The sequence below is a fragment of the Orbicella franksi genome, chromosome 2, assembly GCF_964199315.1.
Source record: "Orbicella franksi chromosome 2, jaOrbFran1.1, whole genome shotgun sequence".
Classification (NCBI taxonomy): domain Eukaryota; kingdom Metazoa; phylum Cnidaria; class Anthozoa; order Scleractinia; family Merulinidae; genus Orbicella; species Orbicella franksi.
The window spans coordinates 27,832,303-27,860,294 of record NC_138146.1 but is presented as its reverse complement, the minus strand read 5'-3'; the positions used below and the strand labels follow the sequence as shown (position 1 = coordinate 27,860,294).

The following is a 27,992-nucleotide window of genomic DNA, read 5'->3' as shown; positions in this document are numbered from 1 at the left end:
CAAGGCCAGTGAAAAAGTTCATTTCCATGGAGTCTTCCATATTTATAAAAACAACATAGCAATCTATATATCAAGGGATGAAAAACCGTAATATGCTAGGGATACAATGTATGATACATTTTTGTTCCTCATGAATTAAGATCCTATGATATAATGCTCAACACTCTGAACACTGAATCCAGCAATTCCCAGTTCCCAAATCTCGGCGCTTTCTTGATACCAATACTTCTAATTTATAAATCTTAAAATTAGTTTTAGTAATCGACCTGCTGTCAGTACAGGAAACAGGACTACAATCTCACGTTCGTGTTCAGCACCGAAGGTTTGACGGAAATAACACTGGTTAGGTAATATTTTTCAATCTAATTTAAAATACTCAGAAACATTGATTTCCGCGGGAGTGTTTACTCGTTTGCGTTCTCTATGTACCGAATGTAAAATCAAGTCATAAGCTACAGCTTTACTTTCTCTCGACAGGACTCCAATTCTGACACAAACTTAACTACAAAGGTAGGATTAAAATTCTTATTTTAATGTTGAATATTAACTGTACCAGGAGCTATGAGCGTCCGTTAACGTTTGTTTGTTTGCAAAAAAATAAAAATTGGGTGACATGAAAAAAGCCCAACATCTCAGGATTCAGTTTTCAAAGTTGCTCCCTCGGTGAGACCAAAGAAAACAAAATACTGCGTCGGCCGGGAATCGAACCCGGGTCAACTGCTTGGAAGGCAGCTATGCTCACCACTATACCACCGACGCTTTGATGTAGGAATGAACTGAAAAAATAAGATCGATTCTCATTCAAATCTGGAAATAGTAAATGTTCACATGGTACATCAGCTCTTATCTGAAATCCCCTTTCAATCAGACTACGGTACCTCCCTGATCCGACTAACGACCCCCTGGTTGTCCTAGTTTCTTTCGTTATGAAATTTCCATTCTTCCCCCCCCCCCCCCCCCCTCTAAATAATACGACCTGTCGAAGAAGCGTGATAAGATACATGAGCCAAGAAAAATGAAAATCAAACAAGAATTGTAACAACTGTTAACAAAATGTATTTCATTTGCGTCAACTGTTATGCGAACAACAGGAGGAATCTATGGGAATTAAATTATCAATTCAATTACACCTATTAAAAGGGATCTGTGTTCGTTTCTTAGTTAGAACTCAACCAGTAATCACGTCGTTAATGCCACTTACAATTTTTTTTTTAAGGAAAACTAAAAAAACTAAAACTATAATATATCCATGTACCTAGGTCCCACCGAGATTTGAACTCGGGTCGCTGGATTCAGAGTCCAGAGTGCTAACCATTACACCATGGGACCCTGCACAGTTTGTGAAATTAAATTTGTTAAAATATCGGAATTTACGTCAAGCAAAGGCAAATCGGGACCGGCATGCTATTTCAATAGAATTTAGTTTTAAGAAAACTGCTGAGGTTCTGAGGTCTGCTGCGGTGTTCGCCATGAATTTGTAGTTTATAAATAAGCATTAAAAAATGAATATATTTTCTGTCAAATTATTTCAAGTTAACTGCTGTCATTGCCGTCTTAAGGTGTTCAACTTGGTAGAAACGAGTGATGTTGAGGTGTCAGCAATTTCCTCTCACTGAGCTCTTACAAAGTGCTACCCTCTTCAATAGTCAACTTTCGTTATAAATAAATTATAAACACTTTCAGAGCTTCTTACCAAAATACTGGTTCTGATGTAAATTGTTGTACATTGAATATTGCTCTTTATAACGGACAAGATAAGAACGTATTCTTCAGTTTAGGCTAATTGAATGATATAAATTATCTTTTCCTATAAAAAGGTGTACTTTCAAATTAAATTACCTGGCAAATTTCTTCAGTTATTCTGTGCAAGGTCCCATGGTGTAATGGTTAGCACTCTGGACTTTGAATCCAGCGATCCGAGTTCAAATCTCGGTGGGACCTGATGGGCATACAACTGTGATTCAAACAGTCCGTGTACATTTTGGTGTCCCAAACGCAGGACTTTTTATTATTTTTATTAATACGTAGAGCCATTTTCAATTGAGTGTCGTAACTTGACCAAAAACAAACCAGTTACTTAACAATCAGATCACTAATCCAATCTCAAACCGTAGTAAAACTAAAACAAGTGTGTTAAGGAAATGTTTGTACATTTCATAGCCGTCCACTGCAAAATGACCGCGAACACGAACGATGAGTCGAACTGCTAATTTTTCGTATTTCCATTTAGAATTAAACGCTGTCATTGCATATGTGTAGCCTTAGCGAGGTTTTAGAGCCATAGCCATCCTGAACAAATTCAATTTCACAAGGAGTTGTCATCGGCGTCGCCGTCGTCATTGTTAAGATCCCTATATTTGCATCTCGGATGCTTGAAGGTCGATACACTTGTTTAACGTGGGGTCTGTCATCCTAAGTGGCTGCTTTGTGCTTTGCTCATGTTTTATCCCAAGACCAATCGAACGCAGATGAGAGTATCGGATAAAAACCCTAAAGACTCACATAAATTCCAGCTCTTTGCCAAGGTTATTTTTAATTCAGCGATTGAGTTCTCGAGCGTTTCGGTAAGGAGTTTTTCCCTTAAGCTGAAACAATCTCAGTTACGTTACTTTGCCGATGCAATACGTTTTCATGTTACCCATTACTACACGGCAATCGTTTGCATCTTCTTCTTCAGTATAGCTTTGAATACTTAAAGGCCATCGTCATCAACAACGTCCTTGAACTTGGCGAGTTGATACTCGGGGTTTTCCCGCTCCAAACCAAGTAATCATTACAATATTTCGCTTTCCACAGCTTTCAGTTCTCGAAGATCACGCCACTCAATTGACCTCAAATCTAAATGTTGGAGAGAAAATGATATCTGGTGGAATAACATTGAAAATTGTGATGCTTTAGGCGGCGAGGCACCGAAAGTTGTTTTTGCTCGTAGGCATTTGTAGACGGTAGACGTTCTCGACGAATTTGAAGTACTGCCCTTTTCGCTGCAACACGTAATATTAAATGGCAGAGAGAACCTTAAACTAACGTCATCAATGAAGGCTTAGTCTAGCTTCTGTGATTGAAGATACACAATGCGAACGCGTATTTTACAGAACACAAGTGTGCATCTAAGAATGTTTGGCCAATTAGCATATTATAGTCTTAAATTGAGATATGTCCGCCATTTTGAATAATCAAATCCAACCGGTGTCAGGAGCTCGTTTGTCCGGTCTCGCTAGACGTCAGTGTTTTCTCATTGGCTCACAGCCAAACCTTTTGTTCTTTCGCTTTATAAGTGCGACACCACCCGGATGGTTGGGCGGTCAGTTAAATCCACTGCAATATATATACACCTCTCTTAATCTCTCTTAAAACAATACCTCCTGGATATACAATCAAGTATTCTTCCTCGACCAAACCCCTTAATATCCCCTCAATTTATCCCCTCAAAGTCTGTATTTCATTATTCCCCTACTTATACCTACACATCCTACATCTCATTAATCCCCCACATTTACCTATACAGCCCACATCTCATTAATTCCCCACATACACCTACACAGCCCACATCTCATTAATCCCCCAAATATACCTACATACCCTACAACTCATTAATCCCCTACATATACCTACACAGCCCACATCTTATTAAATCCCCCGTATATACCTACACAGACTATAGCTAGATCTCATTAATTCCCCACATATACCTACAGAGCCTACATCTCATTAGTCGTCCACATATACCCACACAACCTACATCCCATTAACCCCCTAAATATACCTACACAGCCTACATCTCATTAACCCCCTACATATACCTACATAGCCTACATCTCATTAATCCGCTACGTATACCTACATAGCCTACATTTCATTGATCCCCTACATACACCTACATGGCCTACATCTCATTAATCCCCCACGTACATATACCTACACAGCCTACATCTCATTAACCCCCTACATATACCTACACAGCCTACATCTCATTAATCCGCTACATATACCTACACAGCCTACATCTCATTAACCCCCTACATATACCTACACAGCCTACATCTCATTAATCCGCTACATATACCTACACAGCCTACATCTCATTAATCCGCTACGTATACCTACATAGCCTACATTTCATTGATCCCCTACATATACCTACATGGCCTACATCTCATTAATCCCCCACGTACATATACCTACACAGCCTACATCTCATTAACCCCCCACGTACATATACCTACACAGCCTACATCCCATTAACCCCCTACATATACCTACACAGCCTACATCTCATTAATCCCCCACGAACATATACCTACACAGCCTACAGCTCATTAATCTCCCACGTATACCTGCAAAGCGTACAGCTAATTAATCCCTTACATTTACCTACACAGCTTACATCTCATTAATCTCTTACATATACCGACAGAGCCTACATCTCATTGAACCCCCCAAATATACCTACACAGCCTACATCTCAATAATCCCCCACATATGCCTACAGAGTTCACATCTTATTAACCCTCCACATATACCTACACAGCCTAAATCTCATAAATCTCCCACATATACCTGCACAGCGTACAGCTAATTAATCTCTTACATTTACCTACACAGCCTACATCTCATTAATCCCTTACATATACCTACACAGCCTACATGTCATTGAACCCCTCAAATATACCTACACAACGTACATCTCAATAATCCCCCACATATACCTACAGAGTTCACATCTTATTATCCCTCCACACATACCTACACAGCCTAAATCTCATGAATCCCCCACATATACCTGCACAGCTTTCATCGTATTAATTCCCAACATATACCTACACAGCCCACATCTCATGAATCCCTCACATTTACCTTCTCAGTTTACATTTCATTAAATCGTTTCTAGAGTCGTTACTCATTGTATTCAGTGGTTATCAACTCATGTAGAACCAAGTAGTCTTAAGATATCTTGGAACAAGTAAATTGACTATCGTTATTCACTGATGCATGATCCGTTTACTTGACGTGCGTTCAGCCGTTCGAACGGATACCATAAGGAACGTTTTCGCGTGAGAGGTCACATATTTGCCGATGTATTTTTGTGGTTGAATCGGCACAGTTTTTCTTTTTAACGACGCTTTTAGGGTCGAGAAAGTAAGATTGGCGATGTACTTACTTCTTTTTACGTTACGCGTGATTGGTGAAAAAGTTCTTCGTGATACGTGATTTAATAGAAAAATTCAGCGTAATGCGTCATTGGTACCCCACCTTTGCCACCTTCGTAATAATTTTCAATCTGACTTTAAATCAACCATTCCTTTCATTTACTTGTAGCACAAACAAGTTTCCGGATTTTTTTACATATGATTTCCACACTTATTTAGAAATTATAAATTCATGGCGAAAACCGCAACAGACCTCAGAAACTCAGCAGTTTTCTTAAAACTAAATTCTATTGAAATAGCATGCCTGTCCCGATTTCCCTTTGCTTGACGTAAATTTCAATATGCTAACAATTTATTCTAATAAACTGTGAAGGGTCCCATGGTGTAACGGTTAGCACTCTGGACTCTGAATCCAGCGATCCGAGGTCAAATCTCGGTGGGGCCTGGTTATGTGTGATAATTTTTAATCTGTTTGATATGTGAAACTCTCAGTTTTTTGCTTTTGTTTTTCTTAAAAAAATTGTAGCGGCATTAACGACGTAATAACTGGGTGAGTTTTAACTATGAAACAAACACTGATATCTTTTAATACTTTATAATTCAATTCCCATAGATAGCGGCAACTTCTTTGCATTTTCGAAGTGTCTGTGAAGCGGATAAAGCGTAAAGTTTTGAACAACTAGTAGATTTATATTAAAACAATTAGATTATTCGCTCTCGATTTCTATGCGTGATAGGAATCTCGAGCTCAAAATCTAATTAGAAAAGAAGATAGTTACCCTGCAAAGTATTCGATAAAGAACTCTCAAACGAAAAGAGAGAAATAAAAAACAGATGACGGAAACGAAGTTTATTCTGCTATATTCACAAAACAAAAAAAGAATCCCTAAAATGTCCCACCGAGATTTGAACTCGCATCGCTGGATTCAGAGTCCAGAGTGCTAACCATTACACTATGGGACCGCGTACCTAGATAGAACGGAAAAACAAGAAATCATAAGCAAAGTAAAATCAGTGTTTCAATTTTTATAAACATAAAAATGTGTCGTAGATGCTCCATCTGATTTGCAAAGTTATGAAACTCAGGACGTGTTAAGGTCTTCTAGAAAATTCAAGTTATATTGAAAAAAATAATAAATAAATAAATAAATAAGTAAACAAAATAAATAAAGCTGCACAATAACTGATGGTATTAAAAAGCAAGAAACTGTTAGCAGAGAGGTCATTTACTTCTGTGACGAGCTCAGCTGTGTATTGTCCAGGATATTCATTAGATCAGAAAATTTGTGCACAACGTAATTATGGCGTATTAGCAGTTTTTTGGGTAAATTAACTGTTGAGCTATCATAGGGTTACAATTAAATCTATTTTTTATTTTGAGATAATAGAAGAACTGATTAATGGCAAAGATAAGAAGAGTCAATCATTCGTTGCACTGCCGGGGTCTGATGGAAATAATCCTATCCTTATATCAGAAACTGGCGAACAAAACGATAAATACACCCAGAAAAACAAGTATTGCTGTTCTATGTTCTCTACACAGTTGTTTTCAACAACTTTAAGAAGTCAGTTTTTTTTTCTGCTTTTGCATGCTTAGACACACACAAAAAAATACTTGCGTCGGCCGGGAATCGAACCCGGGTCAACTGCTTGGAAGGCAGCTATGCTCACCACTATACCACCGACGCGATGTTAGCAAACAATGAGGGAGGCAGGTAAATAGTATTTTTATTACTACATAAATTTTATATTTTTATCATCAAAAGTCACTCTCGTTCCCAGGGTTTTCAATCTTCGCTTTTGCGGTAAAAAGTTGTACTAACGTTTCTCTAGGCTTAAGAATATCCGTGGAGAACATGCATGTATTATAAATTTCTGCAAGCACCGGTTTCATTGAATAGAAGTCGTTTTGAAGATGGAAATTTGATACATGTTTTTTTTTCTGTTAGTTAATGGCATCTTTAGTTTTCTCTTGGTTCCTGCAAGATTGTTGAGAGTTTTGGGCTAAAATATAAAAAAATATTAGAAGTTCCAACCAAGATATGAACTCGGAAGGCAAGATTTAGAGTCCAGATTGCTATAAGGATCCATGGGAACCTGTTCACATTAAAAATGCAAAAACAAGAATTGTAGAAACAAAACACCTTTGTTTTAAACTTAGGGAACTCATGAATATAAGTGATTGCTTACAAAAAAACAATGAGTAATAAGAACTAGCAATAACGGAGTAAGTAGCTCTTTAAAGTGGCAGGCAAATGCAAAATTAATTAAACGTAGATGGTTATTAAATAATTGTTTTAGAGCGTTGAAACTAATTGCCTAAACCATACATGAATTTCTGGTGGACAATAAAGGCAAGAGGAAAAAGATTCCATTCAATGAAGGTCAGATTATCTGAAATTTTTAAAACTACCAACAGCTTATTATTCTGTTTAACTTCTTTCTACTATTTTCTTCTGAAAATCCCTCCTTAAATAGGCCATATTCGTATTCTCGGTATTGGACTGGAACTAGCTTGCAACTGAGGCTAATGTGGGGAGCCTTTTCAAATGCAAATGAAATAAATCGCTTTTTAATGATATTCCCCCGCATGAGCCTCCATTGCAAGCTAGTTCCAGTCCAATACCGTGAATACGAATATGGCCTATTTCTAGGACTTCTAAATGAAACTATAATATATCGAAAAGAAAAAAATGTCCGACGTAACCAGGTCCCACCGAGATTTGAACTCGGATCGCTGGATTCAGAGTCCAGAGTGCTAACCATTACACCATGGGACCCTCCACAGATTGAAAATTAAATTTGTTTAAAAGATCGGAAATTACGTCATTTCAGTCTCAGAGTTAAAAACGCAAACCGGGACCGGCATGCTGTTTCAATCGAGTTTGGTTTTGGTTTTTAACCACTCTCTTGCCTTTTTAAGCTTGATTATTACTTTATACTTGATGTTTGTCTGCCGTTGCGAACAGTTACTGTAAAAGTGTATTTGCTTTGACCGGACCTTCACCGTATAAGTAAACCTGTATTGAGTTTCATGAACCGTCCTATAAACCTGTCCCGTGGCGTAATGGTTAGCCCTCTGGACTCTGAACGCAGCGATCAGAGTTCAAATCTCGGTTGGACGTCACGTTTTATTTTTAGAGTATATATTTACTTTAATTATTATCTTTTTCTATCAGGTGTTATCGAATACAACTACTTTCAGTTCAACCAAAACCGGAAGAGATTTCTTATGACGTAAACTAATTTAATGTTACTCAAAAAGTTGCGTCGGCCATAATCAGCAGCCGTCACTAAATAATCAACTTGAGAATATCTGCCAAGTTTGGTGGTTAATCGATGGTAATTGATGAGGTTATAAACAGTTTAATGTACCAGCGTCCTTTTAATGTTGGCTCATATTCGTCCGATTTTCAACCGTCCTTAAAACCCGTCCCAGCAAGTTGCAGAGTTACCACCAAAACTTTTCATGTTCACTAGACCCTAATGAACACTTTTAGACTGGTGGCTTGCTTTCAGCACGAAATTCCCACGGGACTTAATTTTACGACATTTGATCCCAGACTATCTTGTTTGATTTTCATTTTTCTTGTGTCGTGTATCTTATCAGACTTCGTCGAGAGGTCGTGTTACTCGGGGGGGGGAAGGGGGAGAGAATAAAAAACTCATAACGAAAGGAACTAGGACAACTAGGGGGTCGTTGGTCGGATCAGGGAGGTAGCCTTATTAATGGGGGATTTCAGATAAGAGCTGATTTACCATGCGAACATTTGTTCTGCCCAGATTTCATTAAAAATCTATTATTTTTCAGTTTTTTTCCCACATCGAAGCGTCGGTGGTATAGTGGTGAGCATAGCTGCCTTCCAAGCAGTTGACCCGGGTTCGATTCCCGGCCGACGCAATAATTTTTCCTTTGTCTGATTGAGGGAACAACTATGAAAACTGAATCCTGAGATGTTGCACTTTTTTCATCTTACTCATTTTGTTTTGTTTTGTTTTGGTTTGGTTTTTTTTTGTAAACAAACAAACGTTAACTGACACTCATAACTCCTGGTACAGTTAATGTACCACTATACGACCGACGCTTTGATGACGGATTCCAGTCAAAAAGGAAATTCATTTATAATGAAACCTGAATTGTCGGAGCAAATGCTCACATGGTAAATCAGCTCTTATCTGATCATTTCCTTTCGTAAGACTATCCCCTGATCCGACCAACGATCGCCTTGTTTCTTTTCTTATGAATTTACTGATAAGGTACATGACACAAAGCAACTGATGAAAATCAAACAAGAATTATTATAGAAGTTACTGAGAAGTTCACATGTCCTGGACTTGGACTATCTTGTGTTTTCAGTAAGCAGTTTCACACGTATTCTTCTTGACCAAGTTTCATTCACATGGACACTAGCATGGGCCTTATTTATAGTACTTATGATGTTTGTTACGTAACTATGTTGGGTAGTAACCTCAGGGCTCATATTGATAGCAGAGATGGTTTGTATGCTCCCTGAAGGGATTTCTCTGAAAATTTTACCTTGAGATTTTTACTTTTAAATAAAGGTGTCTATCTATCTATCTAATCAGGTAAAGAAGCCAGGCCATTTCATTCACATTCCTTCATCGGCGCTAGCTTCTATTCCTCTCTTGAAACAACATGCTCATAGCTAGTTGATCAGAGTTACTTTAACTTTTTTTTTTTTTTGCATCGCTTCTCATACTGGTTTCACATATTATATATTAGAGAAAAAAGAGTTATTCTGAAAGACATTCAACAAAGAACTCACTCACTAAGAGACAAGTAAAAATCGGATGACGGAAACGATGTTTAATCCGCGATAATTATAAAACAAAAAGAAATCCTATCAGGTCCCACCGAGATTTGAACTCGGATCGCTGGATTCAGAGTCCAGAGTGCTAACCATTACACCATGGGACAGTGTACACACGGAAAAACTAGAAATTATAAGCAAAGTAAAATCAGTGTTTCATTGTTTATAACCATAAAAATGTGTTGGGAATACTCCATTTTTAAACTTATAATACTTAGATCGTGCACAGGTAATTCTAAAAAAAAATAAAAGTAAAAAAAATAACTACACTTTATTTTATTTCTCAGTTAGTACGCGCGCTGTGATTGGTCAACTTAGCGGGCCGTAATCTACTGTACGGCCCGCTAGAATTGAAAGCTGTTTTTGTTGCCAAAATCGCCAATTGTTCTTAAAATTTTTAGTAGGTAAAAGTTTAAAACTTTCTTTTACTTCTGAAATTGTGTATCAAAACCTACTAACGATCTCAAATTGACTCGCTTAGCTTTAGAGGTGCGTCAGAAATTTAAAACCGTTGTTTGTGAATAGAAATCGTTCCCGAATCCGTCAGAAACCCAGTAGAGATATAATAAATATCTAACCTCGTTTTCTCGGTCCGTACTGTAAGTTACGGATCCTCGTTTTTTCCCCCTTCGATTTACGGCTCGCGCGCTTCGCGCTTGGGCCATCAGTCGATGGGGAAAAAACTCGGTCCGTAACTTACAGTACGGCCCTCGAACTCGGTTAGTAAGAAGTATGTAACTACTGGTACCAAAAAGCAACTGAGAATCTGTAAGCAGAGAAGTCATCTGTGACGAGTTCAACTGTGCAATGTCCAAGATATTCGATAGATCAGAATAACTGTAGACAACGTAACTATGGCGAATCAGTAGCAGTTTTGTTTTCTAAGTGAATCAACTGCTAAGCTACAGTAGCGTTACAAATCTATCTTTTAATTTAAGATGATAATAGAATTGATTAATAGCAAACATTAAAATAATAAATTAAATTTAATCATTCGTTGCACTCCATCTGATGAAAATAATCCTGTCCTTATATCAGAAACTGGAAAACAAAACGATAAATACACCCAATTACAAAAAAAAAAAAAAAGATTTGCTGTTCTATGTTGTTTTCACAGTTGTTTTCAACGGCTTCAAGAAGTCAGTTTTTTCTGCTTTTTTCATGCTTAGACACAAAAAGTTAATTGCGTCGGTCAGGAATCGAACCCGTGTCAACTGCTTGGAAGACAGCTAAGCTTACCACTATACCACCGACACGATGTAAGCAAATATTGAGGAGGGCAATATCTTTTCAAAGGTGAATAAATTTTAAATTGCTGATATTGGAAGGTCACACCAAGATATGAACTCATCATAGAATGCAGGGTCCATGGGTCCCTAGCCCTGTTCACATTAAAAATATAAAGCAGAAGAGTAAAAACAAAACACCGTTGTTTTAAACTTGCTGATATTCATAGATAGCTTTCAGGGGATTGCTAAAAAGATGATAAGTAATACAAAATGGCAATGATGGAATAACTACAATCATGGACAAAAGTCTTGGGACACATTTGCACTTTTGGTGCTTTTGCCCACACGCCAGACGCAAATACTACTTCACCTGCCTAACCTCGCCCCCCATTCCCCATACAATGTTGAAAACTACCACCCGCAATTTCTTCTGATTTTGGGGAGGGGGGACAGTAACGCGTTTTCAAAAGGAAAGCAGCGCTTTTTTCAAACTTCAGTAGTAAAACACAGATAATTCGTTAAATTACATAAGTGTCCCAAGGACTTCTGTCCACGATTGTAGCAACTAGCACTTCAACTGCTGGCAGACAAATGAATAGTTTAAAAAAAACGTTGGAGACAATGACTTGAGGACATGAATTGCTATTAAACAACGTTTCTAGAGCTAGCGTTAAAACTGATTGCCTAAACCATATTTGAATATCCGGTGGTCAGCATAGGCATTAGGAAAAAAAATCCGAGTCAGTGAAGGTCAGATTATCTGAAATATTAAAAGCTGGCAGCAGCTTTTTATTCAGTTAAACTTCTTAGTACCCCGGACAAAAATGTTCTGGATCGACATTTTTCGACAGAAAATTAAAAAAAAATGAAACTATAAAATATCGAAAAGAGAGAGAAAAAAAGTCACATGTGACCAGGTCCCAAAGAGACTTGAACTCGGATCGCTGGATTCAGAGTCCACAGCGCCAATCATTACAACAATTTGTTAAAAAAATCTGAAATTACATCAAGTGAATAGTCTTTGATCTGAATTAAAAGCAGCTTCAATAAAACGCTGGTGGATGGTCCACTTTGTCAATGCCATAGTGCAAAACGGGACCTCTATGTTATTTCAATAAAATTTAGTTTTAGGAAAACTTCTGAGGTTTGCTAAGGTTTCGCCATAAATCTGTAGTTTATTATATACAACTGTAAATAATGAATAAACGTTTTTTTCAAATTATATAAGGGTGAACTGCTCTAAACGCTGATTGTGAACGTTAAGGTGTTGAACTTGGTAGAAACAAGTGATGTCTAGTGTCAGCAACTTCCTCTCACTTTGCTTTTACAAAGATCCACGCTAGTCAACTTGCCTCAGTTTCAAATAAACTAGAAACGAACACGCAAGTCAGAGGGTTCTTAACAGAATACTGGTTGTAACAAAAATTATTGTCCACTGAGTTTCGCTTTAAGGAAGAGACAAGAAAATATCAAATTCTTTAGTTTAGTTTCATTGAATGATATAAATTATTATTTCCTAAAATCAAATTACTTGGCAAATTCCTGTAGTTATCGTATGCTAGGTCCCATGGTGTAATGGTTAGCACTCTGGACTTTGAATCCAGCGATCCGAGTTCAAATCTCGGTGGGACCTGATGGGAATACATGTGCGATTCAAATAGTCCGTGTACATTAATTTGGTGCCCCAAATGCAGGACTTTTTATTATTTACTTTTTCTTATTTTGAGTATCGTAACATTACTTTACCAAAACTAAAACAATTACTTAACAATTAGACCGCTAATCCAATCTCAAACCGGAGTAAAACCAAAACTAAAACCAAAGCAATAGCCTGATTACTTTCGACCCTTAAATGGATACCGCTCTGAAGTCACTCCAGTGGTGTTATTGGTAGGAAGACGAACAGAAATAACATTATTTGCCTAAATTTTAACAAGGCCTGTGAAAGAGTGCATTTCCACGGAGTCTTCCATATTTATGAAAATAGCATAGCAATCTTTATGTCAAGAGATGAAAAACTGTAATATGTTAGCGCTACAATGTATGAGACATTTGTGCTCCTCATGTGTAAAGGTCTTACGATATAATGCTCAACACTCTGAACACTGAATCCAGCAATCCCAGTTCAAATCTCGGTGCGGTCTTGATACCAATCCTTCTAATTTATAAATCTTAGGGCTAGTTTTAGTAATCGACCTGCGGTCAGTGCACAAACCGGGACTGCAATCTCAATTTCTTATTTAGCAACGAATTTTCGACAGAAATGACACTGCTTAGGTAATATTTTTTAATCTACCTTTAAATAAACCACTTCTTTACTTATTTGTAACACAAACGAATTTCCATTTTTTTTACATTCCTTTTGCTTATGTAGCGAATGTTTTCCCTTTGCGCGCCAGGAAAACAGTCAATTTTGAGAAACATTCATTTCCGCGGCACTGTTGACTCGTTTGCGTTTCGTATGTACCAAATATAAAGTCAAATTATAAGCTATAGCTTAACTTTCTCTCGACAGGGCTCCAAGTCTGACTCAAACTTTACTACAAAGGCAAGATTAAAATTCTTATTTTAATGTTGAATATTAACTGTACCAGGAGCTATGAGCGTCAGATAACGTTTGTTTGTTTGTTTGTTTGTTTGTTTGTTTGTTTGTTTGTTTGTTTGTTTGTTTGTTTGGAAAAAAATGAAAATGGGATAACATGAAAAAAGCCCAACATTCCCGGATTCAGTTTTTACAGTTGTTCCCCCAATCAGACAAAAGAAAAAATTATTGCGTCGGCCGGGAATCGAACCCGGGTTAACTGCTTGGAAGGCAGCTACGCTCACAAATTTATCACCGACGCTTTTGTGTAGGAATGAACTGAAAAAATAATATCGATTTTCATTCAAACCTGGAAAGAAAAAATGTTCACATGATACATCAGCTCTTATCTGAAATCCCCTTTCAATCAGACTACGGTATCTCCCTGATCCGACCAACGACCCCCTAGTTGTCCTAGTTTCTTTCGTTATGAATTTTCTATTCTCTCCACCCCCTTTCCCCCTTCCCCCCCTTCCCCCCCTTCCCCCCCCCGAATAATACGACCTCTCGAAGAAGCGTGATAAGATAAATGAGCCAAGAAAAATAAAGCTCAAACAAGAATTGTAACAACAGTCAAAAAAATGTATTTCATTTGCGTCGACTGTTACGCGAACAACAGGAGGAATCTATGGGAATTAAATTATGAATTGAATTATACCTATTAAAAGAGATCAGTGTTTGTTTCATACTTAGAACTCGCCCATTTATCACGTCGTTAATGCCACTACAATGTTTTTTTAAGGAAGACTAAAAAATCTGAAGCTATAATATATCGAAATGTAAAAAAATTTTCTCTTGTAACTAGGTCCCACCGAGATTTGAACTCGGATCGCTGGATTCAGAGTCCAGAGTGCTAACCATTACACCATGGGACCCTGCACAGTTTGTGCGATTAAATTTGTTAAAATACAGGAATTTACGTCAAGCAAAGGCAAATCGGGACCAGCATGCTATTTCAGTAGAATTTAGTTTTAAGAAAACTGCTGAGGTTCTGAGGTCGATCTGCTGCGGTGTTCGCCATGAATTTGTAGTTTATAAATAAGCGTTAAAAAAATGAATATATTTTCTGTCAAATTATTTCAAGTTAACTGCTGTCAACGCCGTCTTAAGGTGTTCAACTTGGTAGAAACGAGTGATGTTGAGTTGTCAGCACTTTCCTCTCACTGTGTTACTACAACGAAGCTACCCTCTTCAATAGTCAACTTTCGTTATAAATAAATTATAAACACTATCAGAGGTTCTTACAAAAATACTTGTTCTGATAAAAACTGTTGTTGATTGAAGTTTGTTCTTAATAAGGGACAACATAAGAACATATTCTTCAGTTTAGCTTAATTGAATGGTATAAACTATCTTTTCCTATAAAAAGGTGTACTTTCAAATTAAATTACCTGGCAAATTTCTTCAGTCATTATGTGCAAGGTCTCATGGTGTAATGGTTAGCACTCTGGACTTTGAATCCAGCGATCCAAGTTCAAATCTCGGTGGGACCTAGGGCATACAACTGTGATTCAAACAGTCCGTGTACATTTTGGTGTCCCAAACGCAGGACTATTTATTATTTTTATTAATACATAGAGCCATTTTCAATTGAGTGTCGTAGCTTGACCAAAACCAAACCAATTACTTAACAATTAGACCACTAATCCAATCTCAAGCCGTAGTAAAACAAAAACTAAAACCAAAGTAATTACCTGATTACTTTCGACACTCTTAACCGCTCTTAAGTCACTTGGTTTCAATTGGTACGAAGACGACCAGAAATGATTTTAACTGCCTTAATTTTAACAAGGCCGGTGAAAGAGATGATTTCCATGGAGTCTTCCATATTTATAAAAACAACATAGCAATCTATATATCAAGGGATGAAAAACCGTAAGATGTTAGGGATACAATGTATGAGACACTTTTGTTCCTCATGACTTAAGGTCCTATGATATAATGCTCAACACTCTGAACGCTTAATCCAGCAGTCCCAGTTCCCAAATCTCGCCGCGTTCTTGATACCAATACTTCTAATTTGTAAATCTTAAGGCTAGTTTTAGTGATCGACCTGCTGTCAGTACAGGAAACAGGACTACAATCTCACGTTCGTGTTTAGCACCGAAGGTTTGACAGAAATAACACTGCTTAGGTAATATTTTCCAATCTAACCTTAAATAAACCACTCCCTTAACTATTTCTAGCACAAACAAGTTTTGTGGTTTCTTTACATACCTTTTACTTACGTAGCGAATCTTTTCCCTTTGCGCACCAGGAAAACAATCAATTTTCAGAAACACTGATTTCGGCGGGAGTGTTTACTCGTTTGCGTTCTGTATGTACCGAACATAAAATCAAGTCATAAGCTATAGCTTTACTTTCTCTCGGCAGGACTCCAATTCTGACACAAACTTAACTACAAAGGTAGGATGTTGAATACTAACTGTACCAGGAGCTATGAACCTCAGTTAACGTTTGTTTGTTTGTTTGTTTGTTGTTTGTTTTTTCTTGTTTGTTTGTTTGTTTGTTTGTTTGTTTGTTTGTTTGTTTGTTTGTTTGGAAAAAAGTAAAAGTTGGGTAACATGGAAAAAACCCAACATCTCAGGATTCAGTTTTCACAGTTGTTTCCTCAGTAAGACAGAAGGAAAAAAAATACTGCGTCGGCCGGGAATCGAACCCGGGTCAACGGCTTGGAAGGCAGCTATGTTCACCACTATACCACCGACGCTTTGGTGTAGGAATGAACTGAAAAAAATATTGATTTTCATTCAAATCTGGGAAGAGCAAATGTTCAAATGGTACATCAGCTCTTATCTGAAATCCCCTTTCAATCAGACTGCCTCCCTGATCCGACCAACTACCCCCGAGTTGTCCTAGTTACTTTCGTTATCAAATTTCTATTCTCTCCCCCACCTTCCCACCTTCCACACCCCCCCTCCAAATAATAGAACCTTTCGAAGAAGCGTGATAAGATGCTTGAGCCAAGAAATATGAAAATCAAACAAGAATTGTAACAACAGTTAACAAAATGTATTTCATTTGCCTTAACTGTTATGCGAACAACAGGAGGAACCTACGGGAATTAAAATATCAATTCAATTATAACTATTAAAAGAGATCAGTGTTTGTTTCATAGTTAGAACTCACCCAGTTATCACGTCGTTAATGCCAATACAATTTCTTTTAAGGAAAACTAAAAATCTGAAACTATAATATATCGAAAAGTGAAAAATTATCTTATTTACCCATGTCCCACCGAGATTTGAACTCAGATCGCTGGATTCAGAGTGCTAACCATTACACCATGGGACTCTGCACAGTTTGTGAGATTAAATTTGTTATATATAGAAGCAAAGGCAAATCGGGACCGGCATGCTATTTCAGTAGAATTTACTTTGAAGAAAACTGCTGAGGTTCTGAGGTCTGCTGCGGTGTTCGCCATGAATTTGTAGTTTTTAAAAAAGCGTTAAAAAAATGAAAATATATTCCGTCAAATTATTTCACGTTAACTGCTGTCATCGCCGTCGTAAGGTGATGTTGAGGTGTCAGCACTTTCCTCTCGCTGTGTTACTAAAAAGGAGCTACCTTTTCAGTAGCCAACTTTCGTTATAAATAAATTATAAACACTGTCAGAGGTTCTTACCAAAATACTGGTTCTGATGTAAATTGTTGTTCATTGAATTTTGCTCTTTATTAAATCCATTTTGAAATCACTGGTTATCCTTGCAATCTGATTGGCTCTCAATGGTGCGATATATTCACGAATCGCACTCCTTTTTGCTCCAAATCGCATCTTTTTCTCAGCCAATGAGAATGGGACACTAAAACAAAACAACCAATCAGTTTTCAAGGCTTTTTTAAATTAACCAATCACATTGCAGGAAAACGAAAGACAAAAAAAGCCGTTGTTTGGCAAATTTGGCAACTTTTGTTGCCAAAACTTCGCTAAGTTTGAAAAATGGATGAATTTAATTACGTACAGTATCTAAATGATGATGACCAGCTCCTCCACGCTGAAAATCAACTTTTCCGGGAGTCGTTTCCAACTTTCAGTATAGTTTGTGACGATTATTTTGGTCATATTTCTTTACCATCTACTGAAGAAGCTCCGTGTGATCCCGAGTCCAGGAAAACAGAAACAAACGAAGAAAACACAGCAACAAATTCAGAGGCAACTAATGAAGTAGACGTCTCGAGGTTTCCTGTAGTGTCAAGCGATGAAATACAAGAGCTGAAGTCTGTTGCAGTGAATAAAAATACGTCCCGCTCTACAAAACAGTGGATGAACGTGTTCCAAAGCTGGGCAAAGTCCCGCCATCTTGAAAATGTGAGCATCGAAACAATATCGCCGGAAGAATTAGACAAGGTCCTGACGAAGTTCTACGCCGAAGTGAAAAAAAGGGACGGAGATGATTACGAGCCAGAATCACTGAAAATCATGCAAAGTGCGATTGAACGTCATCTAAAGGACAAAAACTATCCACTGAGTATCGTGCGATCGAGAGAGTTCCATAACTCACAAGAAGTCCTCAACGCGAAGGCACTTTCTCTGCGCCAGCAAGGAAAGGGTAAGAGGCCAAACAAAGCACAGCCACTAACACCAGACGAGGAATCTACCCTGTGGGAGAAAGGTCAACTGGGGGATTTATATGGAAAGGTACTGACCAATGTGAACTTTAAAAACTTGACTGAACAACTTGGCTTACGCGGTCGTCAGGAACACTACGACGCGTACGTGGAGGACCTTGTGATAAGACAGCAAGAAGATGGCACTGAAGTCGCAGAGTTCTGCGAAGGTCCAACCAAAACACGAAGGGGTGGTCTGTCAATCAGGCGAAGAACTACACCACAGATATGTACAGCACCGACGGCGGAAAAACCGATCCAGTGCGGCTCTTCAAGCTTTGGTTGTCTAAGCGACCCGAGGGAATGAAGGACACAGGGCCTCTCTATCTGAGCATCATACCAGATGTCTGGTGCACCAAAATTCGAATGGGACAAAACACCATCGGCAATATCATGAAATCCATGGCCTCCTGTCTCAAGACAAATAAGAAATTGACGAACCACAGAATGAGGAAAACATTGGTGTCAAAACTGAAGAATTCTGGTCAACCGCGCAATGTCGTCTGCGAAATAACAGGCCATGCTCGTGAATCTTCCTTAGACGACTACGATGAAATAAATGAGAACCAAAGGAAAGAACTGTCTCACATAGTCAGTGGATATATTCCGATATAAAGAAGGGCATAACGAAAAAAGTCCAAACGAGGTCTCCAACCAAACCAGTGCAAATGAAGCCTCACATCAAGCACTTGCAGTCCAACGCCAACGAGCACCACTGGCTCCTATTCACCAACAACATGGCCAAATACATCAGGCAATGATGGGCTTCAATCCTGGTTTTCAGCCAACTGGATGGTCCGGATTTCCACCAAGCTTTCCTTCGCAGTTCCAGTACCGCATGACAGCCTTCACTTCTTCTGGCAGCCCCGTTCCATCGCCGAGTTACACGGGTTTCACGTTCAATTTCTACTCCAAAGACGTCAGTGAGAAGTCAGAACCACAGAAGAAACGATTACGAAGGGCTTACATCATTGAGTCGGACGACGAAGATTGAACTTTCAAGTCGACTGTTTTGTTTTGCTAATGACTTGAGCACATTTTAACCGCTTGAGATGGAACGTCTTTTTCCTTCCTTACGCTCGAATGAGTTTTTGACACATTGACATGTAAGTCTTCATCTTTTCAAAATGAGATGTAAACGCGTTTCCGGTTCCGCTTTTACACAAACCGGCTATTGGTTCAATAAATACTGGTACTGGGCTATTAAATTGTGCGATTTCAAAATGGATGTAATAAAGTGGTAATTGAAATTCGGGTCGTACAATTTTGGTCTGAAATCATACTTGTGATTTCAACTCAAACTCGCGCTACGCGCTCGTTCGATTTTGCAATCACGCGCATGATTTCAGACCAAATTGCACTCCACTCAGTTCAATTACCATTATTAATAAGGGATAAGATAAGAACATATTCTTCAGTTTAGCTTAATTGAATGATATAAATTATATTTTCCTATAAAAAGGTGTACTTTCAAATTAAATTACCTGGCAAATTTCTTCAGTTATCGTGTGCAAGGTCACATGGTGTAATGGTTAGCACTCTGGACTTTGAATCCAGCGATCCGAGTTCAAATCTCGGTGGAACCTGATGGGCATACAACTGTGATTCAAACAGTCCGTGTACATTTTGGCGTCCCAAACGCAAGACTATTTATTATTTTTATTAATACGTAGAGTCATTTTCAATTGAGTGTCGTAACTTGACCAAAACCAAACCAATTACTTAACAATTAGACCACTAATCCAATCTCAAACCGGTGTAAAACCAAAACAAGTAAGTTCAGTAAACCTCTGTACATTTCATAGCCGTCCACTGTAAAATGACCGCGAACACGAACGATGAGTCGAACTGCTAATTTTTCGTATTTCCATTTAGAATTAAACGCTTTCATTGCATATGTGTAGCCTGAGCGAGGTTTTAGAGCCATAGCCATAGCCATCCTGGACAAATTCAATTTTACCAGGAGTTGTCCTCGGCGTCGCCGTCGTCATAGTTAAGATCCCTATATTTGCATCCCGGATGCTGGAATGTCGATACACTTGTTTAACGTGGGGTCTGTCATCCTAAGTGGCTGCTTTGTGCTTTGCTCATGTTTTATCCCAAGACCAATCGAACGCAGATGAGAGTATTGGATAAAAACCCTAAAAACTCATATAAATTCCAGCTCTTTTCCAAGGTTCTTTTAGTTCTTTTTAAATAAGTTGTCGAGCGTTTCGGTAGGAAGTTTTTCCCTCTAGCTGAAACAATCTCATTTACATTACTTCGCTGATGCAATACCTTTTCATCTTCCCCATTACTACACCGGCAATCGTTTGCATCTTCTTCTTCAGTATAGCTTAAGGCTTTGAATACTTAAAGGCCATCGTCATCAACAACGTCCTTGAACTTGGCGAGTTGATACTCAGGGCTTTCCTGCTCCAAACCAAGTAATCATTACAGTATTCTGTTTCCATAGCTTTCAGTTCTCGAAGATCTCACCACTTAATTGACTTCAAATCTAAATGTTGCAGAAACAATGATATCTGGTGGAATAACATTGAAAATTGTGATGTTTTAGGCGGCGAGGTACCGGAAGTTGTTTTTGCTCGTAGCCATTTGCAGACGGTAGACGTTGTCGACGAATTTGAACTACTACCCTTTTCGCTGCAACATGTAATATTAGATGGCAGACAGAACCTTAAACGAACGTCATCAATCAAGGCTTAATCTGGCTACTGTAACTCAAGATACACAAGGCGAACGCGTATTTTAATATATAACTGTATGTATAGCATAAATTACAAAGCCGTTACAGAACACAAGCGTGCATCTAAAGAATGTTTGGCCAATTAGCATATTATAGCCTTAAATTGAGGTATGTCCGCCATTTTGAATAATGAAATCCAGCCGGTGTCAGAAGTTTGTTTGTTCGGTTTAGCTATGACGTCAGTGTTTTTTCATTGGCTCACAGCCAAGCCTTTTGTTCTTTCGCTTTATAAGTGCGACACCACCTGGATGGTTGGGCGGTCAGTTCACTCCACTAAAATATACCCATCTCTATTAATCTCTCATAAAACAATACCCCCTAAATATATAATCAAGGGTTCTTCCTAAACCACACCTCTTAATATCCCCTGAATATATCCCCCAGAGTCTGCATTTCATTATTCCCCTACATATACCTACGCATCCAACATCTCATTAGTCCTCCGCATATACCTACACAGCCTACATCCCATTAACCCCCTAAATATACCTACACAGCCTACATTTCATTAATCCGCTGCATATATACCTGCACAGACTATAGCTAGATCTCATTAATCCCCCACATATACCTAAACAGCCTACATCTCACTAGTCCTCCACATATACTAACACAGCCTACATCCCATTAACCCCCTACACATACCTACACCGCCTACTTTTTATCAATCCCCTAAATATACCTACACAGCCTACATCTCACTAAATTTCCCACATATACCTACACAGCCTACATCTCTCCCCCACATATACCTACACAGCCTACATCTTATTAATTCCCTACATATACCTACACAGCCTACATTTCATTAATCCCCTACATATACCTACACAGCCCACATCTCATTAAATCTCCCACATATACTTACACTGCCTACATCTCATTAATCCCCCACGTATACCTACACAGCCTACATCCCATTAACCCCCCTACATATACCTACACAGCCTACATTTCATTAATCCCCTACATATACCTACACAGCCTACATTTCATTAATCCCCTACATATACCTACACAGCCAACAGCTCATGAGTACCCCGCATATACCTGCACAGCTTTCATCCTATTAATTCCCAACATATACCTACACAGCCCACATCTCATGAATCTCTCACATTTACCTTCTCAGTTTACATTTCATTAAATCGTTTCCAGAGTCGTTACTCTTTATATTCAGTGGTTATCAACTCATGTAGAGCCAAGTAGTCTTAAGATATCTTGGAACAAGTAAATTGACTATCGTTATTCAAATTATTCGTTCATTTGACGTGCATTCAGCCGTTCGAACGGATACCATAAGGAACGTTTTCGCGTGAAAGGTGACATATTTGACGATGCATTTTTGTGGTTGAATCGGCAGAGTTCTTCTTTTAACGACGCTTTTAGGGTCGAGAAAGTAAAATTGGCGATGTACCTACTTCTTTTTACGTTATTCGTGATTGGTGAAAAAATTCTTCGTAATGCGTGATTTAATAGAAAAACTCAGCGTAATGCGTGATTAGTACCCTTGTAATAATTTTCAATCTGACTTTAAATCAACCATTCCCTTCATTTATTTGTAGCACAAACAAGTTTCCGGATGTTTTTGCATACCTTTTTCACAGTTATTTATAAATTACAAACTCATGGCGAACACCGCAGCAGACCTCAGAACTTCAGCACTTTTCTTAAACCTAAATTCTATTGAAATAGCATGCCGGTCCCGATTTGCCTTTGCTTGACGTAAATTTCAATATGCTAACAATTTCATCGCAGTCAATGCAGGGTCCCATGTTGTAATGGTTAGCACTCTGGACTCTGAATCCAGCGATCCGAGTTCAAATTTCGGTGGGACCTAATTATATGGGATAACTTGGAATCCTTCTGATATGTTATACTTTCAGTCTTTTGTTTTTGTTTTTCTTAAAACGTTTGTAGTGGTATTAATGACGGAATAACTGGGTGAGTTTTAACTATGAAACAAACACTGATATCTTTTAATACTTTATAATTCAATTGATAATTTAATTTCCATAGATGGCGTCAACTTCTTTCCGTTTTCCAAGTGTCTGTGAAGCGGATAAAGCGTAAAGTTTTGAACAACTAGTAGATTTATATTAAAACAATTAGATTATTCGCTCTTGATTTCTATGCGTGATAGGAATCTCGAGCTCATAATCTAATTAGAAATTAAAAGGAGAAAGTTACCCTGCAAAGCACTCGATAAAGAACTCCCAAACTGAAAGACAGAAATAAAAAACAGATGACGGAAACGAAGTTTATTCTGCTATGTTCACAAAACAAAACAAAAAATTCCTACAGGGTCCTAGCGAGATTTGAACTCGCATCGCTGGATTCAGAGTCCAGAGTGCTAACCTTTACACCATGGGACCGTGTGCATAGATAGGGCGGAAAAACAAGAAATCATAAGGAAAGAAAAATCAGTGTTTCAATGTTTATAAGCATAAAAATGTGTTGTAAATACTCCATCTGATTTGCAAACTTGTGAAACTCAGGCCGTGTTCAAGTCTTCTAGAAAACTCAGGTTATGATGAAAAAAATAATAATAATAAATAAATAAATAAATAAACAAACTAAATAAAGCTGCACAATAACTAATGGTATTGAAAAGCAAGAAACTGTAAGCAGAGAGGTCATCTGCTTCTGTGACGAACTCAGCTGTGTATTGTCCAGGATATTCAGTAGATCAGAAAAATTGTGCACAACGTAGCTGTGACGTATTAGCAGTTTTTTGATTAAATTAACTATTGAGCCACAATAGCGTTACAATTAAATCTATTTTTCACTTTAAGATAATAGAACAGCTGATTAATGGCAAAAATTAGAAGAGTCAATCATTCGTTGCACTGCATTTGATAAAAATAATTCTGTCCTTACACCAGAAAATGGAAAACAAAACGATAAATAAACCCGGAAAAACAAGTCTCGCTGCTCTATGCTCTTTACCCAGTTGCTTTCAACAACTTAAAGAGTCAAATGTTTCTGCTTTTGCATGCCAACACGCACACAAAAAATACTTGCGTCGTAAAAACCAAACCCCGTTGCTTTAAACTTACTGATACTCATAGATAGCTTTCAGGGAATCGTAAAACAACAACAACAACAATCCCTTATTTACCCACGCAACATTTAGGAGAAATAAAATCTCGTTAAAACATGTGCATGCTAAAAAGACAATAAGTAATACGAAATGGCGATAACGGCATAGCTAGCAACTAGCACTTCAACTGCTGGCAGACAGATGCATAGTTAAAAAAAAAAACCTTGGAGACAATGACTTGAGGACATGGATGGTTATTAAAACACGTTTCTAGGGCTAGTGTTGAAACTGATTGCCTACACTATATTTGAATTTCTGGTTGACAATAAAGGCAAGAGAAAAAAAATCCGAGTCACTGAAGGTCAGATTTTCTAAAATATTAAAATCTGCCAACACTTTTATATTCTATTCTTCTGTATACCCTTCTTTAACTTCAAAATGAAACTATAAAAGGTCAAAAAGAAAAAAAATATCAAGTAACTAGGTCCCACCGAGTCCAGAGTGCTAATTATTACACAATGGGACCCTGTACAGTTTGTGCGATTAAATCTGAGATTACTTGAGGTGAGTATTCTTTTATCTGAATTTAAAGCAGCTTGAGTAAAAACATCGATGGATGGTCCACTTTGTCAATGCTATAGTGCAAAACGGGATCGCCATGTTATTTCAATAAAATTTAGTTTTAGAAGAACTTCTGAGGTTTCCTGAGGTTTCGCCATTGCAAAAAGATAAAAATTGCATAACATAAAACCCAACATCTCAGGATTTAGTTTTCCCAGTTCTTCCCTCAATCAGACAAAAGAAAAAAAAACTGCGTCGGCCGGGAATCGAACCTGGGTCAACTGCTTGGAAGGCAACTATGCTCACCACTATACCACCGACGCGATGTTAGCAAACAATGAGAGAAGCAAGTAAATATTGTTTTTTCATTAGTACATAAATTTTATATTTTTATCATCAAAAGTCACTCTCGTTCCCAGGGTTTTCAATCTTCGCTTTTGCGGTAAAAAGTTGTACTAACGTAACTCTAGTCTTAAGAACATCCGTGGAGAACATGCATGTATTATAAATTTCAGCATGCACTGATTTCATTGAATAGAAGTCGTTTTTAAGATGGAAATCTGATACGTGGTTTTTTTTCCGTTAAAAACTGGTATCTTTAGTTCTCTCTTGGTTCCTGCAAGCAAAATTGTTGAGACTGTTGCGCTAAAATATAAAAAGCATTAGAAGGTCCAACCAAGATATGAACCCGGAATGCAGGATTCAGAGTCCAGATTTCAAAAAGGATCCATGGGAACCTGTTCACATTAAAAATGCAAAAACAAGAAGTGTAGAAACGAAACACCTTTGTTTTAAACTTAGGGAACACATGAATCATGTCAAACTGCTTTTTCTTTCTACTACTTTCTTCTGAAAATCCCTCCTTAAATAGGCCATATTCGTATTCTCGGTATTGGACTGGAATTAGCTTGCAACTGAGGCTAATGTGGGGAGCCTTTTCAAATACAAATGAAATAAATCGCTTTTTAGTGATATTCCCCCGCATGAGCCTCCACTGCAAGCTAGTTCCAGTCCAATACCGAGAATACGAATATGGCCTATTTCTAGGACTTCTAAATGAAACTATAATATATCGAAAAGAAAAAAATGTCCAACGTAACCAGGTCCCACCGAGATTTGAACTCGGATCGCTGGATTCAGAGTCCAGAGTGCTAACCATTACACCATGGGACCCTGTACAGATTGAGAATTAAATTTGTTTAAAAAATCGGAAATTACGTCAAGTGAGTATTCTTTGATCTGAATTAAAAGAAGCTTCATTTCAGTCTCAGTGTTAAAAACGCAAACCGGGACCGGCATGCTCTTTCAATTGAATTTGGTTTTGTTTTTAACCACTCCCTTGTCTTTTTAAGCTTGATTAGTATTTTTTATTACATGGCTAGCTCTGTGAGCAGGCAAGATGAATCAAATCCTGCGCTTTGATTGGCTACCCGGGCGGGCAAGATAGAGCTATCTTGCCCGCTCGGGACTACCCGCCCTGTCCCGCAAGAAAAATTTCCCTCAAAGCCACGTAATAAATCCTTTACTGACCAAGCTTGTTCGCTCAAGATGGCTGGATATTGGCGTCGTTTTTTTTTTTTGCATGTTTAAGGACCTCGACTCCGTCTCGGTCCATAAACACGCAAAAAAAGATCTTGGCCAATATCCAGCCATCTTGACCGAACAAGCTTGGTCAATAACCCATAAATACTTGTTGTTTGTCTGGCGTTGCGAACAGTTACTGTAAAAGTGTATTTGTTTTGACCGGACCTTCACCGTATAAAACCTGTATTTAGTTTCATGAATCGTCTTATACACGGTCCCATGGTGTAATAGTTAGCCCTCTGGACTCTGAATCCACCGATCGGAGTTCAAATCTCGGTGGGACCTGACGTTTCATTTTCAGAGTATATATTTACTTTAATTTTAGGCCATCATGGTCGTGTTGTATAAAGCGCGAAATTTTCTGCTTTTTAAATATGACCGTAGCATAAGAGAGTGTACAAAATGTTAATCTTAAATAGCAAGGAAAAACTTTCTTTTTCTATGAGGTGTTATCGAACACAACTACTTTCAGTTCAACCAAAACCGGAAGAGATTTCTTATGATTTAAATTAATTTATATTTACTCAAAAAAGTTGCGTCGGCCATAGTCAGCAGCTGTCACTCAATAATCAACTTGAGAATATCTGCCAAGTTTGGTGGTTAACCGATGGTAATTGATGAGGTTACAAAGAGTTTAATGTACCAGCCTCGTTTTAATGTTGACTCATATACGTCCGATTTTCAGCCCTCCTTAAAACCCGTCCTAGCAAGTTGCAGAGTTACCACCAAAACTTTTCATGTTTACTAGACCCTAATGAACACTTTTAGACTGGTGGCTTGCTTTCAGCACGAAATTCCCACGGGACTTAATTTCACGACATTTGCTCCCAGACTATCTTGTTTGATTTTCATTTTTCTTGTGTCGTGTATCTTATCAGACTTCTTCGAGAGGTCGTGTTACTCGGGGAAGAAGGGGGGAGAGAATAGAAAATTCATAACCAAAGGATCTAGGACAACTAGGGGGTCGTTGGTCGGATCAGGGAAGTAGCCTTATTAATGGAGGATTTCAGATAAGAGCTGATTTACCACGCGAACATGATTTGTTCTGTCCAGATTTCATTAAAAATCAATATTATTTTTCTGTTCTTTTCCCATATCGAAGTGTCGGTGGTATAGTGGTGAGCGTAGCTGCCTTCCAAGCAGTTGCCCGGGGTTCGATTACTAGCCGACGCGATAATTTTTCCTTTGTCTGATTGAGGGAACAACTATGAAAACTGAATCCTGAGATATTACGCTTTTTTCATCTTACTCATTTTGTTTTGTTGTGTTTTTTTGCAAACAAACAAACAAACGTTAACTGACGCTCATAACTCCTGGTACAGTTAATGTACCACTATACCACCGACGCTTTGATGACGGATTCCAGTCAAAAAGGAAAATTCATTTATAATGAAACCTGAATTGTCGGAGCAAATGCTCGCATGGCCGAATATCAGCTCTTATCTGATAATTTCCTTTCCTAAGACTACCCCCTGATCCGACCAACGACCGCCTTGTTTCCTTACTTATGAATTACTGATGAGGTACATGACACAAAGCAACTGATGAAAATCAAACAAGAATTACTACAGAAGTTACTAAGAAGTTCACATGTCCTGGACTTTTTTAAGGAACTATCTTCTTTTTTTTTTTAGTAAGCAGTTTCACTCGTATTCTTC

General features: G+C 38.1%; 17 non-coding genes and 1 pseudogene across 17 annotated transcripts; 8 read left to right on the top strand and 10 right to left on the bottom strand.

Moving 5' to 3' along the window:
• Window positions 1-687: 687 nt before the first annotated feature.
• On the bottom strand, window positions 688-759 carry Trnag-ucc (transfer RNA glycine (anticodon UCC)). The gene has a single exon. It is a non-coding gene; the product is annotated as a tRNA-Gly (tRNA).
• Window positions 760-1,257: 498 nt separating this feature from the next.
• On the bottom strand, window positions 1,258-1,329 carry Trnaq-cug (transfer RNA glutamine (anticodon CUG)). The gene has a single exon. It is a non-coding gene; the product is annotated as a tRNA-Gln (tRNA).
• Window positions 1,330-1,869: 540 nt separating this feature from the next.
• Trnaq-uug (transfer RNA glutamine (anticodon UUG)) lies at window positions 1,870-1,941 on the top strand. The gene has a single exon. It is a non-coding gene; the product is annotated as a tRNA-Gln (tRNA).
• A 3,582-nt stretch (window positions 1,942-5,523) lies between these two features.
• Window positions 5,524-5,595, top strand: Trnaq-cug (transfer RNA glutamine (anticodon CUG)). Its single transcript has one exon. It is a non-coding gene; the product is annotated as a tRNA-Gln (tRNA).
• A 1,171-nt stretch (window positions 5,596-6,766) lies between these two features.
• On the bottom strand, window positions 6,767-6,838 carry Trnag-ucc (transfer RNA glycine (anticodon UCC)). Its single transcript has one exon. It is a non-coding gene; the product is annotated as a tRNA-Gly (tRNA).
• Window positions 6,839-7,858: 1,020 nt separating this feature from the next.
• Window positions 7,859-7,930, bottom strand: Trnaq-cug (transfer RNA glutamine (anticodon CUG)). The gene has a single exon. It is a non-coding gene; the product is annotated as a tRNA-Gln (tRNA).
• Window positions 7,931-8,979: 1,049 nt separating this feature from the next.
• On the top strand, window positions 8,980-9,051 carry Trnag-ucc (transfer RNA glycine (anticodon UCC)). The gene has a single exon. It is a non-coding gene; the product is annotated as a tRNA-Gly (tRNA).
• Window positions 9,052-10,017: 966 nt separating this feature from the next.
• On the bottom strand, window positions 10,018-10,089 carry Trnaq-cug (transfer RNA glutamine (anticodon CUG)). Its single transcript has one exon. It is a non-coding gene; the product is annotated as a tRNA-Gln (tRNA).
• Window positions 10,090-12,772: 2,683 nt separating this feature from the next.
• On the top strand, window positions 12,773-12,844 carry Trnaq-uug (transfer RNA glutamine (anticodon UUG)). The gene has a single exon. It is a non-coding gene; the product is annotated as a tRNA-Gln (tRNA).
• Window positions 12,845-14,595: 1,751 nt separating this feature from the next.
• On the bottom strand, window positions 14,596-14,667 carry Trnaq-cug (transfer RNA glutamine (anticodon CUG)). The gene has a single exon. It is a non-coding gene; the product is annotated as a tRNA-Gln (tRNA).
• A 546-nt stretch (window positions 14,668-15,213) lies between these two features.
• Trnaq-uug (transfer RNA glutamine (anticodon UUG)) lies at window positions 15,214-15,285 on the top strand. Its single transcript has one exon. It is a non-coding gene; the product is annotated as a tRNA-Gln (tRNA).
• A 1,145-nt stretch (window positions 15,286-16,430) lies between these two features.
• On the bottom strand, window positions 16,431-16,502 carry Trnag-ucc (transfer RNA glycine (anticodon UCC)). The gene has a single exon. It is a non-coding gene; the product is annotated as a tRNA-Gly (tRNA).
• Window positions 16,503-17,654: 1,152 nt separating this feature from the next.
• On the top strand, window positions 17,655-19,555 carry LOC145479053 (uncharacterized protein KIAA1958-like; annotated as a pseudogene).
• A 359-nt stretch (window positions 19,556-19,914) lies between these two features.
• Trnaq-uug (transfer RNA glutamine (anticodon UUG)) lies at window positions 19,915-19,986 on the top strand. The gene has a single exon. It is a non-coding gene; the product is annotated as a tRNA-Gln (tRNA).
• Window positions 19,987-22,913: 2,927 nt separating this feature from the next.
• Trnaq-cug (transfer RNA glutamine (anticodon CUG)) lies at window positions 22,914-22,985 on the top strand. Its single transcript has one exon. It is a non-coding gene; the product is annotated as a tRNA-Gln (tRNA).
• Window positions 22,986-23,449: 464 nt separating this feature from the next.
• Window positions 23,450-23,521, bottom strand: Trnaq-cug (transfer RNA glutamine (anticodon CUG)). Its single transcript has one exon. It is a non-coding gene; the product is annotated as a tRNA-Gln (tRNA).
• A 1,480-nt stretch (window positions 23,522-25,001) lies between these two features.
• On the bottom strand, window positions 25,002-25,073 carry Trnag-ucc (transfer RNA glycine (anticodon UCC)). Its single transcript has one exon. It is a non-coding gene; the product is annotated as a tRNA-Gly (tRNA).
• Window positions 25,074-25,851: 778 nt separating this feature from the next.
• On the bottom strand, window positions 25,852-25,923 carry Trnaq-cug (transfer RNA glutamine (anticodon CUG)). The gene has a single exon. It is a non-coding gene; the product is annotated as a tRNA-Gln (tRNA).
• Window positions 25,924-27,992: the final 2,069 nt, after the last annotated feature.